Source organism: Dermochelys coriacea, chromosome 5 (genome assembly GCF_009764565.3).
Source record: "Dermochelys coriacea isolate rDerCor1 chromosome 5, rDerCor1.pri.v4, whole genome shotgun sequence".
In the NCBI taxonomy this organism is placed as follows: Eukaryota; Metazoa; Chordata; order Testudines; family Dermochelyidae; genus Dermochelys; species Dermochelys coriacea.
In genome coordinates, this window is record NC_050072.1 from 83,610,711 (window position 1) to 83,627,213 (window position 16,503).

At 39.0% G+C, this 16,503-nt stretch overlaps 1 protein-coding gene across 1 annotated transcript in view; it reads left to right on the top strand.

Annotated features, from left to right (window-relative positions):
• The window catches only part of CHSY3 (chondroitin sulfate synthase 3), a 251,453-nt gene that overhangs the window by 124,308 nt on the left and 110,642 nt on the right, over positions 1-16,503 (top strand). The window lies entirely within an intron of this gene.

A 16,503-nucleotide genomic window follows, 5' to 3' on the forward strand; every position in this document is an offset into this window, starting at 1 on the left:
CAGTAGGGTCAAAAAGAAAAAGTAGCTGGGCTCCATTTCTGAAGCAGGATGTTGTGGGTTCCTAAAGATGCCTTTCCAAACACAATGAGGACTCCTTGTGGCATCTTAGAGGCTAACAAATTTATTTGGGCATAAGCTTTTGTGGGCTAGAACCCACTTCTGTTTCAAAACACACTTATGGTAAAGTCACTTATAGAATTGAATAGGGATTAAACTATCAGGGTTACAGAGGAAATCTAATAGGATTCTATAGAAATTACTGAAACACCATATGTGATTAACTGAGTGACATCTTTTTTACAGGGTTTTTTTTAACCAACCCATAGAATTTTATATAGAAAAAATGTAATTCTCTGTTAAATCCTATAGGATGGCTTAAAGAAACTTGTGGAAGGGATACCATTTTATACTAAGTTCTAGAGGACTTTTCCATAAGGGCACACAATTTGTGTAAAATATATATTGCTTATTGTACTGTAGTGTATCCCAAAGGATCTTCTCACTAACCGTCCCCCACTACTCAAGCCTAATGGTGTGAAAATGGTGCATATGATTGGTGTTTATGGTTTTGCTTGAGGGGAAAAGGGGTGGAAAATTGATTTGCCGGTCCAATCTAAATTCTAAGACCCTCTCTGTCCAGCCCTTTGTTAAGCTCACACTGATCTGTCTGTAGCTGTTCCAGGTAGCTGCAATGCCACTGGTACCTCTGTTTAGTTTGGCCATGGCAGCTTCCACAAAGGAATGCCTTCCTGAATCTCCCACCATCATTTCTGGAAATGCAACATGATAACCAAAGTCACTCTACTGTTGGACACTCAACAGTTTAGGAGGCAAAACAAACCTCCTGCTGCATGGAATGAGAATCTTGCAGCGCCCAATGTCTCTCCCCTCCCCTCCCCTTTCCCCCCACCCCAGTAGTGTCTGTTCAGCTCCAGCCTGAAATTTGAAAAGATGATACTAGTAGGGATCCTGGAACTTTGTTCCCCTCACACAAGCTACAGGAGATCTACTAACTCCCAGCTGACCTCTCATCCCACTGCCAAATATGTCCCACTCCTCCATCAGCCAGCCATCTTCCACAACCAAATGCCTTGTTTTTCATCACTGCTTTCAGAACAGTTTGTCTGGTTCCATTGGTGTTGCTGTGAGGAATAGCTGCCAAAAGCGGTGCCACCAGACCTAGTGGAAGTTTCATGAGGTGCTGGGGGAGAGGAAACATGTTGAGTCAAGAAGAGCATAGCACAATGACCTGCAGGACCTTGGCAGGGAAACAATATGGAATTGATGGATTTTTTTTTTTAATGGGAGGGGAGATGATAGAATTCTTCTTTGAGTTCTTGCTTATGTCTGTTCCATTCTCGGTGTGCACAGTGGTCAGAGATTTTTTGCCTTAGCAGTATCCCTAGGGTTGGCTGTAGCGCCCCCTGGAGTGTAACGCTCATGCTCTGGTATATTACGTGTTGCTGGCCCTACGCCCTCTCATTTCCTTCTTACCGCATGTGAGGGTTGGTCGGAGTGCCTCGTCTTGCATTACAAGAGTGTTAGCGGTTTTTAACAACCCATTGTTCTATTTTCTTTATATATAGTTCATAGGTACTTTAGACCATTAAGTTAACTGTTAGGATAGTTGAATAGTTAGAGTCCCAGCTGGGACTTCACCCTGGAGCGAGGTGTTCCCCTGGCTTCAAACCATGCTCATCGTGCAACAGGTCGATGCCTATTAGTGACCCTCATGACAGCTGTTTGAAGAGCTTGGGGGAATCCCATAGAAAGGACAAGTGCAGGATCTGCAAAACTGCCCTCTCTGTGTGCCTTTAAAAATCTCTCTATATATAACTTGGTTAAGGTCATTTAATACAGAGAGAGCCATATGTGCGCAATTCTGCTCCCATAGTTGCTAATGTCAACAGTTACCACATATTGTGATATCTGAGAAATTAGACAGATTTTTTTCCCCAAACTCTTCATTTGTTATTGTTGGCGTCCTGCTCAAAGATATGTGATCTGTATGAAATCTTTTAATGGAAAGTAGAGATTTTGTTTTCTTCAGAATATAATATTTCTGAATGCAGTGAACCCTGAAGCTGGCTTCCTTTTCCTCCCTCTGGACATTATACCATGCTAAAACTTTCACCATATTGTACTTTCAGTTGTGTCAAGGTCAAAGGGGAAGCCTCAGGCAACAGTGGGAAAAGGACACCTTCATATTATTTTCTTTCAACTGGTGAATCATTTTTTTGAGTAGGCAGAAATTAACTCAAGAAAAGTGGTATTATTATGTACTTCAGAGACAGAGGACAAAATAAGCTTCTCTTTAAGTGACGATGGGAGTAGCCTTGTATACTGAAACGTCTTCAATGTGAGGAAATAACTTGTTAAAGCTGTGTGTGTCCCTTGATTTTTGCATGCAGATAGCTTGCACAAAATAGTGAAAAGAACAAATAATTATCATGTTACATACAGGCCAAGGCCTCCATCTTCCAGAATATTAAAGCCATGGGTGGTTACTGCATTTTAAAAGGTGATTTAAAAAACTTGCTTGGCTTACTTTAAAAGTTGTAGCATTTTATTAAAATAGTGAAACAATGCCTATTGTGTAACAGTAGGCAAACCGCAATTGCTGCTGTGTTAGAATGACTTTTGGCGGGAGAGGAGGAGAAATGCGTAAGAGTCCAGATGACCTTAACAACTCTGTTGACACTGATGTGTTATAAAATTGTCTAAATTATATGAAAGTGTTAAAATAATCCGGAGCTGAAGTCACAAGACCAGTTGTGTCGTCAGTTCTTTAAGAATAGGAGACTAGATAGTTGGAGTAATCTAGGTTTCTATTGTTCTTCTGTGTGAGTGGCTTGTTACACACTGGAGGTCACAGAAAATTAGCTCAGTGTGTGTCAAGCTCATTTGAACTAGGACTCACTTTAGCTCCAAACTACTAGACTTGCCCTTCTTTACTTCTGCATTTAAGAGAAAGGGGATACCCACTGCCTTCTGAGAAGAAAGTAATATCACTGCTGCTTTTCAATAGATAAGAGAAAATACTCATTCCATCTTGCAGATTAATCTTGGCAGTGGAGGGAGGCCAAGAATTTAATGTCTAGATGTCTAAAATATTTTTTTCAGAATGTATGTATTTGACAGTTTTGATGCAGGAGATAAAATAGGATATAATCTTTTATGCTTGCAAATTTGTATAAGTTATATTTATTTTAAAACTAATTTATTATGGAAATGCAAGGTGAAGCATACTTCAGTATTTGTAAATTCTCAAGTCCCTCTTATAGCCTTTATATATAGATAGATAGATATAGATTAGATTAAAATCATAGTACTTACTCATGTTCTATACTCATGTTTTTTTAGTTTCTTGTCTCTTGCAAGAGTCTGATGCTTAGTGATTAAACCAGTAGTTTTGTCTATTTGTGCAAACAAATTGATTTTCTGTATCCTGTCATGTTTAAGATCCAGAGTTAGGAAGTTGTCATCTATAATATTTAGTAATTCTAGAACAATGTTTTAGGACAGACAGCATGAGAACTCCAGCAGATATATCACTAAAATTTGAAGTTCCCCATTATCCCATAGCTTCCCCCCTCCCACACTACACAATATAGATAGGTGCATCATTCTGTTCCCTAATGGGATTTGGTGATCTAGCTAGCACTAACTAATACCCAACCTTGTGCTTTATGGACATTGATCTGTAAGCATTCACAATCATTTTCTTCCAAGTTATCAGTGACTTATGCCATTTTTGATGGAATGCCACTCTCTTTTGGCCACTCAGTCCTTCCTAAATAAGTTATAACCATTGATTTTAACATTCCAACCATGGCAATCATCTCACCAGGTTTCAGTAATACCAACTAGATCAAACTTATGCATTGGTATATAGGCACTTAAAGAATTTCTACTCTTAATGTTCTTTGGTTCCTTGATTAATTTTGTTCTCAGCATCTCTATTTTGTGTTGACTGAGTGTTCATATCTTCCCTCTTTTTACCCTTTCTTTTGTTACTAGTTTAATGCCCTCCTGATTATTCTAGCCAGCCTGTCCCTAAGAAGGACATTCGACAGAGATGGAGGCCATCTAAACTATATAGCCCACAAAACCAAAACCCTCCACCTTACCCCACTTATGTAGCCAGCAGTTCACTACCAGCATCTTCTGCCTTTTGTCTTCCCTTGCTCGTGGGAGAAGAAGGATATCATAGAAGATTGCATGGAGGTTCTCCTTCAACATGCTTCCAAATTCCCTGGAGTCATTTGCTGTCCGTGAGATAGCCCATGATACAGTGTCACAAGTGCTGATATGAACCATCACTAATGGATCCTTTCCCCATTAACTTCAGAAGTTTGTCCCATTTTAGAATGATGTCTCATGTGTTGGCTCCATGAAGGCAGCACAGAGTCTTACTGTCTTCCTCTCCCTTGCTGAATGTTCTTTCAATTCTACTGAATATTAAATCGTTAACATGGGTCAGCCATCTTCCTTGGACAGTTGCAGAACTCATTGTGGACAAACTTGATTTTTCTTATTGTTTGATCTAAGCTCCCATCCACAGGTGTGTGCCAGATTTCTCTCCATTCCCTTGGACCAGCTAGATCTTGAGAAGTATCTTCCACAGAACCTGGTATCAATTGGAAATATCTATGTGTATGGAATTTCTCCTCGTCCTCTTCTCACTGGTGGCCATACACTGCCCATCCTCACCTATCTCCAGCAGTGTAGAATGCTGCCATGACCTCCTGCCTTTAATGGTTATGAACTGCCAGGCCTCCTCTCTGACTTCCTGCCTCTCCAAATACTTGGACCTGGGATATTGATGTTTCCTGAATCTGGCTGCCTGGGAACTCCTCAGCTTTAAACACTGCAGTGTTTAAAGGCAGCAAGTTAACATTAATTACTTCTAAACTTCTGAGAGAGTTTTAAAGAAATCTTTAATTTTTTATAGTTTTTTTTTAATCACCTAATTATTTGTCTATTCATTATCATGTGGCATTTAACTTTTTGTTAATAGAATTGTCCCTTCCCATATAGGCCTTCCATTTAAATGTTAGTCTATATATTGTAAGAAATACCCATTTAGTATTGCTGTCCTCAAAAAGTTAGCAGTTCACCAATTCATAACATGAACATGTGTGCCTAAATCTCCAATTGCCAGAAGCTGGGACTGGATGACGGGATGGATCACTCAAAATTGCCCTATTCTGTTCATTACCCTACAGCTCTGATACTGGCCACTGTCAGAGACAGGATACTGGGCTAGATGTACCATTGTTCTGACCCAGTACAGCCATTCTTATGTTCTAACAACAATCCTTAATTATTTTTCAGAAAGAACAGAAATAAGTTTAAATTGCAGAATTTCTTATCTAAATGCACTTTGTTTCACTTTTCCCTGAAAAAAATACAGCACATCCAGATGGCAGGATGGTGATACAAGAGTAGGGTGACAGACAAGACCTCAGACCAACAAAAGGCTTGCTCTGAAAGCAAACTCAGAAACACTGAGCAGGTTGACCTGATGTTCAGGTTTAACTGCTCAAATTCAGTTCCATGTTCCACAACGTATAGGTCTCTGTGATATCCTCCTAACAAACAGACCCTTCTGCACAGACTCGCAACAGAAATGCACTGCTGCTATAAAGCTCTGGATACCCAAGTACAGACTTTCCTTCTCTTCCCTGACCTCTCAACCTCCTGACTCTCTGTGTTCAAAGCTCCATATCGCTATTCTCTTGACTCCAATATGCAGCCCACCCCACATCCAAACAAGTGGAGAATACTTGTACTCACCCGCAGGTTCAGAAACTAATTGTTGCTATACATTGGTTTCTCTCCCCATCTCACAGGCAAAACACCTCCATTCCCCAGGCCATCCATGCACATATCTACCATCTAACATATCTACCAGGAATGCATCCAATGACGTGAGCTGTAGCTCACGAAAGCTCATGCTCAAATAAATTTGTTAGTCTCTAAGGTGACACAAGTACTCCTTTTCTTTCCACCAAAGAATAGGTTCTTCAACATAAAGTGCCAGATGTTTGAAATATTCTGTTAACCAAAATTGCTAATCCCATAATGATGCCAGTGTTTTAAAAAGCTTGAAAATAACTTCTCTTCCCAGTATTTTCTTAATTTGGCAAATCTTGATGTCTTTCTTTTTTAAATTTTAACTTTTCATTGATATACAGTGTTTGGGCACACACATGCACATCTTCAGTTCATATAGTGTTTGACCCTATCCAAAGATGACTGGGCATTTACACAAGCTCCTGACCATCTGAGAAGCTTTGCCGTACCCTTTTTTTTTTCTTTATAGGTGTTGCACAGCAGATGGGTTTATCCCTGGGACAGATTAGGCCTCAAGCAGTCCAGAAAGTACTGGGTATTTTTATTTAATAAAATGAATTGCTAGGATTACTATTTTAAACTAAAAATAAATAAATAAATAAATAAAACCCGTTGAGCTGTATCCTGCATGTGCTCCCTGAGTGGACTTCAGTGGAAGAGCCACATGCTGAGTGCTTTACAGGTTCAGGTCCTAGAAATCCAGAACTAAAGTTCCCATGTCACCCATTACTCTCTGTCCTTATGCATGTGTATAACAGTGAATGAATTAAATTAATAGGTTGATGAAATCTTTGAAATTCATCAGCTTCATGAATCCATTATTCCACACCTTCATATTCATGGAAGCAAACACACTTCCATCAGCTGCACGATTTTGGTGTCAAGAGAGCTCACCATTTAGTGAACTTAGGGTGGACAATTTTCAGTTGAACTGTGGTGAAAGTTTGGAAATATTCATTAACTTTTAAAAACTATTACAGAACTTTGAAGGAGACTTCCACCAGCTAATATATACACAGTTCTAATCTCAGATATCCCATTGAAATTGTAGAGGGGATTGGTCAAGGAGTCTCAAAGTGTAACCAAAATAGGAAGAAATTCAAAAAAGGTGCTATAGAAAGAACTGATGATCCAAATGGAGAACTAGGCATTTGAGAAGTTATATATAAGCTGTCCGCTTTAAGCAGCCAGGAATTTGTGAGGTGCTCATATTTCTCATGTTTTACAAAAATATGCTTGAATGTAAAGCGTAAATTGAAATGATACCTGGCACACTTTCACTGCCAGTAATTGCAAAATTATGAATGAAGTGGTACATATAGTTATGTGTGAGGTCTTCCACAAGTCTGTAAGGTACTGATTGAGAAAGAATAGGAAAGAAAGACCCAGTTTCTTCAGAACTTATCTCTACTTTTTCCAGTCTGCAGCAGGCAGAAGAGTGACCTGTGACCAGTCATTTAGAGCTCTGCTCTATACATCCAGTTCAGTCATACTTGAGCGATAGACTTCTTGCTGGAGCCAACCGGGAAAACTTTTCCCCATAATATGGGTGAAATTTACTCCATATACAGGGTCAGTGCAAGGACTATGTAACACTTGACATCCCACATAAGTCCTATTTTCAAGACTTAATTGTGTGTTGGTCTTATGCTGGCCCTGTGTGAATACAATTTACAAACATCATGTTTAATTATAAGTCAAAATTGCAAAAGTTATGCAGTTCTGCTGTCACTACTCTAACTGTTCCACAAATAGATGTTTTAACGTAAAGCAATTCTGCATGCTGTCACAGTCAGGCATAACAAAATCGCAGTGGAGCTGATAGGTTCAAGTTATACTAATTGTTTTCCACAGCTCACTAATATTTTTCAAGAAATCATTATGAAGGCTTAAAGTACACACAGTACAGTTCAGATCAGAATTTCCTTCACAGCTTTCTTGGATTGGTTGGGCCCATTCCTGCCAAATTCATGAATACCATAAGAAATGCCTACCATGAATCCAATATTTTGATAAGTTAAGTACTGGATTGTAGATTTTTTTTTTTAAAAAAAAAGAATAATTATTCATGCACATTTTGAGAATAATTTTAACCATTTCAAAAATAAGTAGTGGTTCACCAATTTCAGGAAAACATTAATTTCATCCATGTGCTCTGTTATATGAATTTCACTATATGTTCATATAATATTGAGTAGTGTGATGTACAGAGTAATGTGATGTATACCTGTTTGAGTTGTTTTTTTTGCTTTTAAAACTCTGAACGCTGTTGTCTTTTTTCCATTCATATATTCTACTCTTACAATGTAAACTGCTTCAAAAGAATCAGAGTGCACTAGAGGCTATTTTAAATGAAGCACATTAAATGAGACACAGAAATGGCTTTTTAAACATTAAAACACACAGTATGTTGTTTGGAAATTTAAATGCTTTTAATTCCATACTAACACTTGACTATCATTCATTAAGAAGTGTTAAATGGTAGTGGTATTGCCATTGACAGTGGTTTCAAAGAGCAACTCTGCAGTGGGTGTAGACAGCAGCAATACTGCCAAAGAAGCAGCTGCTTAATAAGACGTTTGTCACTAGATGAGAAACCTATTTAGTCTTGTTTAGGCCATGGAGCTTTTTCATGCATCCAGCTATTCTTATGTGACAGGTGACTTTTTTACAAGGACAGTTGCCCTTTTCAGCAGTTTGCTTTCTCAGCAGCCAATTATTCAAGGCTTTGTGGTACAAAAACAATAAATTAATATTTTTGTGGACATCCGTTACTGCTTCTTTGCTATTTTGGAGATGCTTTAAGAATTCCTTTTTATTGTAACCTTTTTCTACTACAGATTATATCCTGCCTCTCCTCCCTCCCCTTCCCCCACCACAGATGGCTGCAAGAGAAAATAATATACATTTTAGAGGGTTTTAGAAAGTGCATAACTTTTTTTATCCTCCATTCTCAAGTCTACAAGACATCTTATATAAAAATTTAACAATAAATGCTAATTTAATACAGTTTCATTCACCACATGAAAACACACACACACACTTAAAAAGTTTATATAAGAATCTAAACTTCTTCAGAAAACACACACACACACATTCTTGGTTAGAGTGAATCCATCCACAATTTTAAACTCCTATCTAAAACTCTGGGATATTTGAATGTTGATAGAGCTAAATCTTCCAGCTCCTCAGAGCTCAGTTTCTGTTACTACTAGTACAGTGAATGATTAATCCACTGCATATGGTGTTAAAATGTCATACGTAGGCTTGGGAAAGATTATATTGTTAGCGATAAATATCAGTAAACATTGATTTTACTGTACATGCACAAATAGACAACATTTCCATTAATGATTATCAAAATTGACAGATAGGCAAAGTAATAAAAATGCTATGCAATAACTTACTAGAATTTGATTTAAGGATATTTACTCTGTATATTTTGACATTTGATTATGACAATTTGTGTTGTAATGGTTAAAACTTTTAACTTTTTGAATCTTAATGTCAACTGTCATTACGTATTTTTTTCTGACTTCATAGTTTTCAGTAACTATGAAAATTTTTAAATTAATAAAAAGAAAAAAATGTTTAAAACTCATAATTTTGCCCAACTGTGGAAATTTAAATTGATAAATATTGAAAAATACTTGAAAATAAACATTTGTATTATCTGTCAAAATTCTAAAAAAACCCCAAAACCTACCCCAAATCCCGAACTCTGCCAAGCCTACTCATGTCATTTGCAATTGTATACTGTAGCTATTTAAAAATGTAATTAATTTTTATGTTAAAGTGGACGTCTAGAACTCTGGGAGTGAAATCCTGGCCCTAATGAAGTCAATAGCAAAACTCTCATTGACTTTAATGGGGCAGTATTTCACCTGAGGTGCCAAAGACTCTCTCCCAGCAAACATTTGTGTATATATTTAAAGTTAAACACATGAACAGAGCCAGTGCAGTCAATAGGCCTACTCACATTCTTAAAGTTAAGCAGATACTTAAGTGTTTGCAGGATTGAGGCCTTAGTCTTTTTGTAAAAACACATAAAATGTATATAGATCAATATTCAAAAGCTAACATTTTTTGAATAGAGTGATTTTTTTTACTGTGTCTGATTATGGGTGATCGGAGCAGTGTTTTTGATAAAATTTCTAATTACCATGACCTAAGCATTAAAATGAATATTTTCCACCAAAAATTTGCTCTAGGCATAAACCTGTAAGGTATAGTCTATTTCATGGTCAGAGCTATGAATCGGGTGAGTATGTTTGTTATCCGTAGGTAGACGAGCCTGGTTAACAAGTTCTGGGGGAGCTGATGCTGTTTGACCACATTGCGTCATTTTTCATAGATAATTCCTGCCCCAGCAAAAAATAGCAGCTGGTGCTGGATGAGTTGGAATATGAGATCGTATTAATTCTACTTTTGAATCATTGATGTTTGCTTGCTTACACCTAGAAATGAAAAGTAGCCTGAATGTAGCTAAGTACTTCTAAGTAAACAGATGTCCATGTCTAAATAAATCTACAGAAAGTGGGATACCATCAGTAGTGACTAGGCTGTACTGCTCTAACAATGCGAGTTTGAGGGAAGCTACTTAAAATTCATCCATTTACACTTAGTTGCACTTAATTGTTAGAGCTGTCTCAGTTACTTTAATGGAATCAGTTGTCCACAGACTGTGAAGCTAGAAGATACAAGTATACTAACTGCTTCTCCTGTTTCTTCTTCATGTAATAAATGATGGATTAAAGGAAATTTTGTCTGGGTAGTTTTGTGGCACAGCATTAGTCCAATAGCATTAACAGTCAGAAGAATCTAATTAGGAGTGGACTCTGTTTTCTAGGCTCCAGGCCAGCAGAGACTGGGCATTTTGAGGAGATGATGTGCTTGGCATCTGAGAGTATGGAGCGTGATGGGTTGCATTACTCACATAACCCCTTTTGCATTGATGGCTGCCATGAAAAGGAATAGGGGAAACAAATATTGTTGGTAAAAATGATTCTCAGCTCTGTGTGTAAAATGAAATTGCTTAATTTGTCTGTATCCATAAAAGTTAGTTTACAGCAGTTTAACTGATGGTTAATTGCTTTAACATAAACAGTTGAAAATGTAGATTGGTTTCCTCTTTTTACCCCTTCATAGAATCCTACTATGCTATTATGTTTGTATTCAGAGACATGCTGTTTGTTTTGAAAATCCCATACTGTAATTTCCCTTCTGTATACATTCTCACTTCTCCAAGGTGGGTGCAACTCATTGACCCAAAAAATTTGTGATGGCTGCTATTGGACACTTCAAGGAAATTTTGTGTTTACATTGGTTGAAATGTGTCCCATCAGGGATGAGAGAAAAAAATCTGATAGCATAGTATTCATGCAAAGTTAAAATATGCTGCTGTGGTGTTAAAATATTTTCGGCTTCTCTGTTTCTTTTATTTGTGCATGCCTGTGCTCACTCTCTTTTTACAAATTTGTTAGAGCTAGGCTTTTAGCACCATACTGTTTAAACAAAATGGTACTTTAATCTTAAAAAATTCCCTTGGTTTTGGTGACAGTTTGCTTTCCACCTCCACCCCCATCTTTTCCTACCCACTTAACATTTGGTGCAGCAGCATTGTTGCTCTAGTCTTTTATTCTGAAATTTTTTCCTTTTTAATCATATTTACTAGCTATGTATTATAGCCGTGGTGGGCAGCCTACGTTCCCGCAGCTCCCATTGGCCGACAATGGCAAACTGCGACCACTGGAAGCTGCAGGGGGCCATGCCTATGGATGGTCAATGTCAGCAAAGTGTCTCCAAGCCCGCAATCAGATTACCTCGATGGGCCGCATGCGGCCTGTGGGCCTCAGGTTACCCACCACTGTATTATGGAATTACTGTATGAAACCCAATTGAAACTTTGATAAACTGCATTAGGAAACAACTTTTATTTTGCAAAATCCCTCATTTTTTTGTGATTAATATTTACAGTAGTGGCAGCACAAAGTTACCTCAAAAGAAGTGAGGCCACTAGATGTAAAATATAACTGTGCAGCAACTCGTATTAATTTTATTGCATTATCCTCAGATAGGAATCATATAGCTATGCTCTAATTTTAATTTGAGATTTAAGCACCTGTAAAGTGCTTATCTGACTCAGGCTGGATTTAAGACCATACGTAAGTGCTCTAAATAATCAGGGTCTTAATTTCTGCCATCCAAAAAATCCCAAACAAAAACATTTACATCTTTGTCTTGCTACTCCCTTTTAATCCAATATTTTTCAAATCCTATTTTGTTTGTTGAATATCTCCACCTTTGGCAGAAGAAGAAAAAGTAATTGCCTTGTCAATATTAGCTATGCTATGACTTCACAGCAAGGGAATAGATTCAGCTCTGCTGAGACATTTCTCCATGTCATTCTTCTATTCTCTCCTTCCTTTTTCACCCCCCGCAGAGCAGTTGCCTTAAACATCGTATTAAAACCTGGAAGAATTGTCTACTTGTACTGTCCAATATTCAGACTTCGAACACAATGTGACTGGACAGTAGAGCATTGGTGGTTTTAAGCGGTCACACAAGATTGATCTGACATGCATTTTTAATAATTATCTGAGAATAGCGAAGATTTTGTCTTAGCTTTTAGAAGTATAGTCACCCTATATCCTTGAAATACTAGAGGCCTGTGATTTTTCTTCCTGGACAGCTGGTGGCAGTCATACTTATATACTGAGATTCATAATGCACATATATATCCATTACTTTCTCACACTATTGTTTTAATTATGCCTTACTAAATGGTTGTCTGTTCAACCCTGTAGGGACAATATTTTTTTCCTCCTCAGTTAATATGTAATTTAAGCAAAAATGGAATTGAAAGCTAAATGCCAGAATTTGACAGGCCTTTTCACAGGTTCACAGAATGGGGACCATGAAATACTCGTCCCCGCTCATGCCAACATGCCAACTGTTATGATTGCAATTCCTGCCCTCAGTTGAGCTAAGATTGCCAACTTTCTAATTGCAGAAAACCGAACACCCTTGCCCCGCCTCGTCTCCCGCCTCTTCTCTGAGCTCTCCCCATTCACTCCAGCCCCCCTCCCTCTGTCGCTCACTGTCTGCCATCCTCACTTACTTTCACTGGGCTGGGGTAGGGGGTTGTGATGTGGGAGGGGTGTGGGCTCCAGTGTGGGGCCAGAAATGAGGGGTTCAGAGTGCAAAAGGGGGCTCCAGGTTGGGGCAGAGAGTTGGGCTATGGGAGTGGGTGCAGGGTGTGGGCTCCAGGATGGGCTCAGGATTGGGACAGGAGATTGGGGTACAGGAGGGTGTTTGTGATGTGAACTCTGGGAGAGAATTTTGGTGTGGGGGTTGGGGTGCGGGAGGGGGTGCAGAATCCACTCAGGGGGTTGGGGTGTGGGCTCAGGGAGGGAGATAGGGTATGGGAGGGGGTTCTGACCTGGCGCAGGGGGTTGAGATGTGGGTGTGGGTTCAGGCTGCAGCTGGGCGGCACTTACCTCAGGCAGCTCCTGTTCAGTGAGGCTAAGGGATGCTCCCCCCCCGCCCTGGCTTCGTGCTGCTCCCAGAAGTGGTCACCATGTCTGGCCCCTAAGCGGACGCACAGCCAGGTGGCTCTATGCAGTGTGCACTGCCTGCCCCCACAAGCACCGCCCCCACAGCACCCATTGACCACAGTTCCTGGCCAATGGGTGCTGCGGAGGTGGTGCTTGGGGCAGGGGCAGTGCGTGGGACTTCCCTGATCACACCTGTGCCTAGGGGCCACAGGCACTTGCTAGTTGCTTCTGGGAGCTGCGTGGAGCCAGGGCAGACATGGAGTCTGTCTTAGCCAGACTTTTAACAGCCCAGTCAGCAGTGCTGACCGGAGCCACCAGGGTCCTGTTTCGACCGGACGTTCCAGTTGAAAACTGGACACCTGGTAACCTTAAGTGGAGCATAAGGAACCACATCCCAAAGGAGGGGGGGCAGGAGGATGGCATATGGAATAGTTGACTGTACTGATCTGAGATGGTTGCATCATCCCAAAGAATTGTGCCAGCTGTGTGCAGTCCCCAAGTACAAGAACCAGTGTTTCCACAGACCCTCCCCCCTGCCATTTCGTAGGCTAAGGCATGCTGTCTCACTCACCTTGTTGTTATTTATTTACAGTATTGCCAACTCCAAGTATTCAAAAATAAGTCAAGTGCCCAAAATTAGAGTGGCTTAAACATAATGAAATCTTTTATACTTTTGGTTCTTTTTATTTACTATCCTGTTCTTGGGCATTTGAGGTTCTCATTTCTGTGCTTTGCTCTCTGAACACAAGAATTTAGAACTTTTTTTGAGAAAAGCTGAGATTCTTTGTAATCCCAAGACTGCAGGAGCTGAGGCTTAAAGGAGACACCAAGTATTGTGACACTTGTGATAAAACTCCAAGAGATGCCTATGTTGTTATTTATTTAACATTTATATTATGGTAGGGCTAAGAAGTCTCAAACAGGTCAGGGTCCCATTGTGCAAGGCATTATGCAGATATACAATAAATGACAGTCTTGACCCAGAGCATTTAAATAATTAACAAATTTTGAGAATAGGGTTATATCTAACACATATGCTAAAATGCCAGACATTTTGTACAGTTGCATATTTTTTGCTAAGGGACATAGTGAGGTTTAAAGGTTTCCCTTGCTTGCAGGATGCACATCTCCAGAGAAATAGGTCTTTGGAAGAGCAGCCTGTTTTTGATAGCGCTCAAGGAGAACAATTTTTAACCTTGGAAATAAGATATTTTTACATCTAAATATGAGCCATATTTGCTTTAAAATAACACTGAAAATTAGAAATAAACAAACATCATTCTTAACACACTGGAAATTCTACTCGTAATGAAACTAGTTTGTTTCTGTGAATATTTAAGAGTACTTTGTTTTTCTCCCTCTTTGCTTTAGGTTAATATTTGCATTTAAAGCAATTTTTAAAGGATGCCTTTGAGCAATACATCTTCTAGTTTTAAACCTTCCATTTAAAATCTTTATGTAATTTAATAATTAGCTTCTTCTTGGATATAGTCCGGCTAGCAAATTAATGATTGTGACTAAAAAGTTTTTGGGAAGTCAGTAGTTGTCATAAAGTTAAAAATGAGTATTTGATTATACTTTTACTCATGAAATTGAGTAAATCCAATACAAAGACACATGGCATGATTTTAATATAAATTACACCAGCATAAATTGAGAGCAACTAACTTGCAGAACAAGTAATATAAGAATCAGACACATGGTATTTAATTAAATTTTCCCCTTTATTGTACAGCATTAGTAATGGGAATTGACATACACTGGCCTAGATTGTACCCTGGGTTTCTCAACCTTTTTTTGATACCAGGGAGAGGCTTGCTTCTTCCATAAACCATGTCAGGGAGGTGTGAGGGACCAGCACCAGTCCACAGCCTGGTCATTGAGAAACATTGATCTAGACTAGTGAGAAGCTGTGGTACTTCTGCCTTGTATGCTGGGGTGCATTTTACACTGCTTTAGGGCTTTAACCTCCAGTCAGGACTGCTCACAAACAGTAAGTCACTCCCCTCTTGATATGTGTGTACCTGCAGCCTACCAGTTACTCCTAGGCACCTACCAGCCTGAATTATACCACAGCACACTAACAGGCCCAGATTTTCCCTCAGACAGAAATGTACGTCTTGTACTGCCCAGCCTTCTTCTGGACAATACAAGCTTATATAAAGTCAGTCATTTTATTAATAGAAATGATTGCACAAAACTTGTTACGCCAAATGGAGTTTCTCAAACACTTCAATTCAAATACACTGGTTTAGATAAAACTATGAAACGAGTTTAACTACAGAGAGAAAGATTTTTAAGTCCAAACAAGTAATGAGGCATAAAAGTCAGAAATGATTACAAGAAAAGTAAAGATAAAACACAACTAATGCCTATCTTAACAAACTATGTTAAATTCAAAGTAGAATTTTTCTCACCACATGTTCTCAACAGTCTTACTGTCCAAACTACTTATAACAGGATCTCTTCTTCTGTTTAATGGCTGCTTTGTTTGTTTTTTCTGATGCAGTGAAGTGATGGAGAGGGAGAGGAGGAGGGTGCCTTGGGGTACTTCTCCTTTCTTCCTATAGCCCTCTTTTCCCTCTTGTGGAAGCCTTTCCAACTGTGATTATGGTGACAGACAGTCTTTATGCATGGGAACCACGTGTTGTTTCTTCACTAAAATGTAGATTTTTTTTTTTTTTTGCCCAGGCCCTCTTTCCTGCCAAAGTGGCCACACAGCAGGTAATGGCCCCTTGATCTTGTTTACACCTGGCTGAGGCATCAGCTTGCCACCCTTTGTCTCCGAGGAACTGGTTTGGCCACTCTCAGACTTGGAACATGTTTTAGAAACACACTACAGTGGAATCTTATAACTTCACAGACACCACAGGACAATAATGACTATCAAATTATGATTTTTCAAATGATACTTCACAAGGCATACCATCTTTGAAAATTATTACAATAGTGGACATGAGTATATTTTGTCATGTGTCACTTTTTTCCATTTTACTCCATTATTTATTTGGAATAATATGTTTTTCTAACCTCCAAAAACCCTGATTCTATAATTTTGTTTGGGACTTATAAAATTATTGTTATGAAA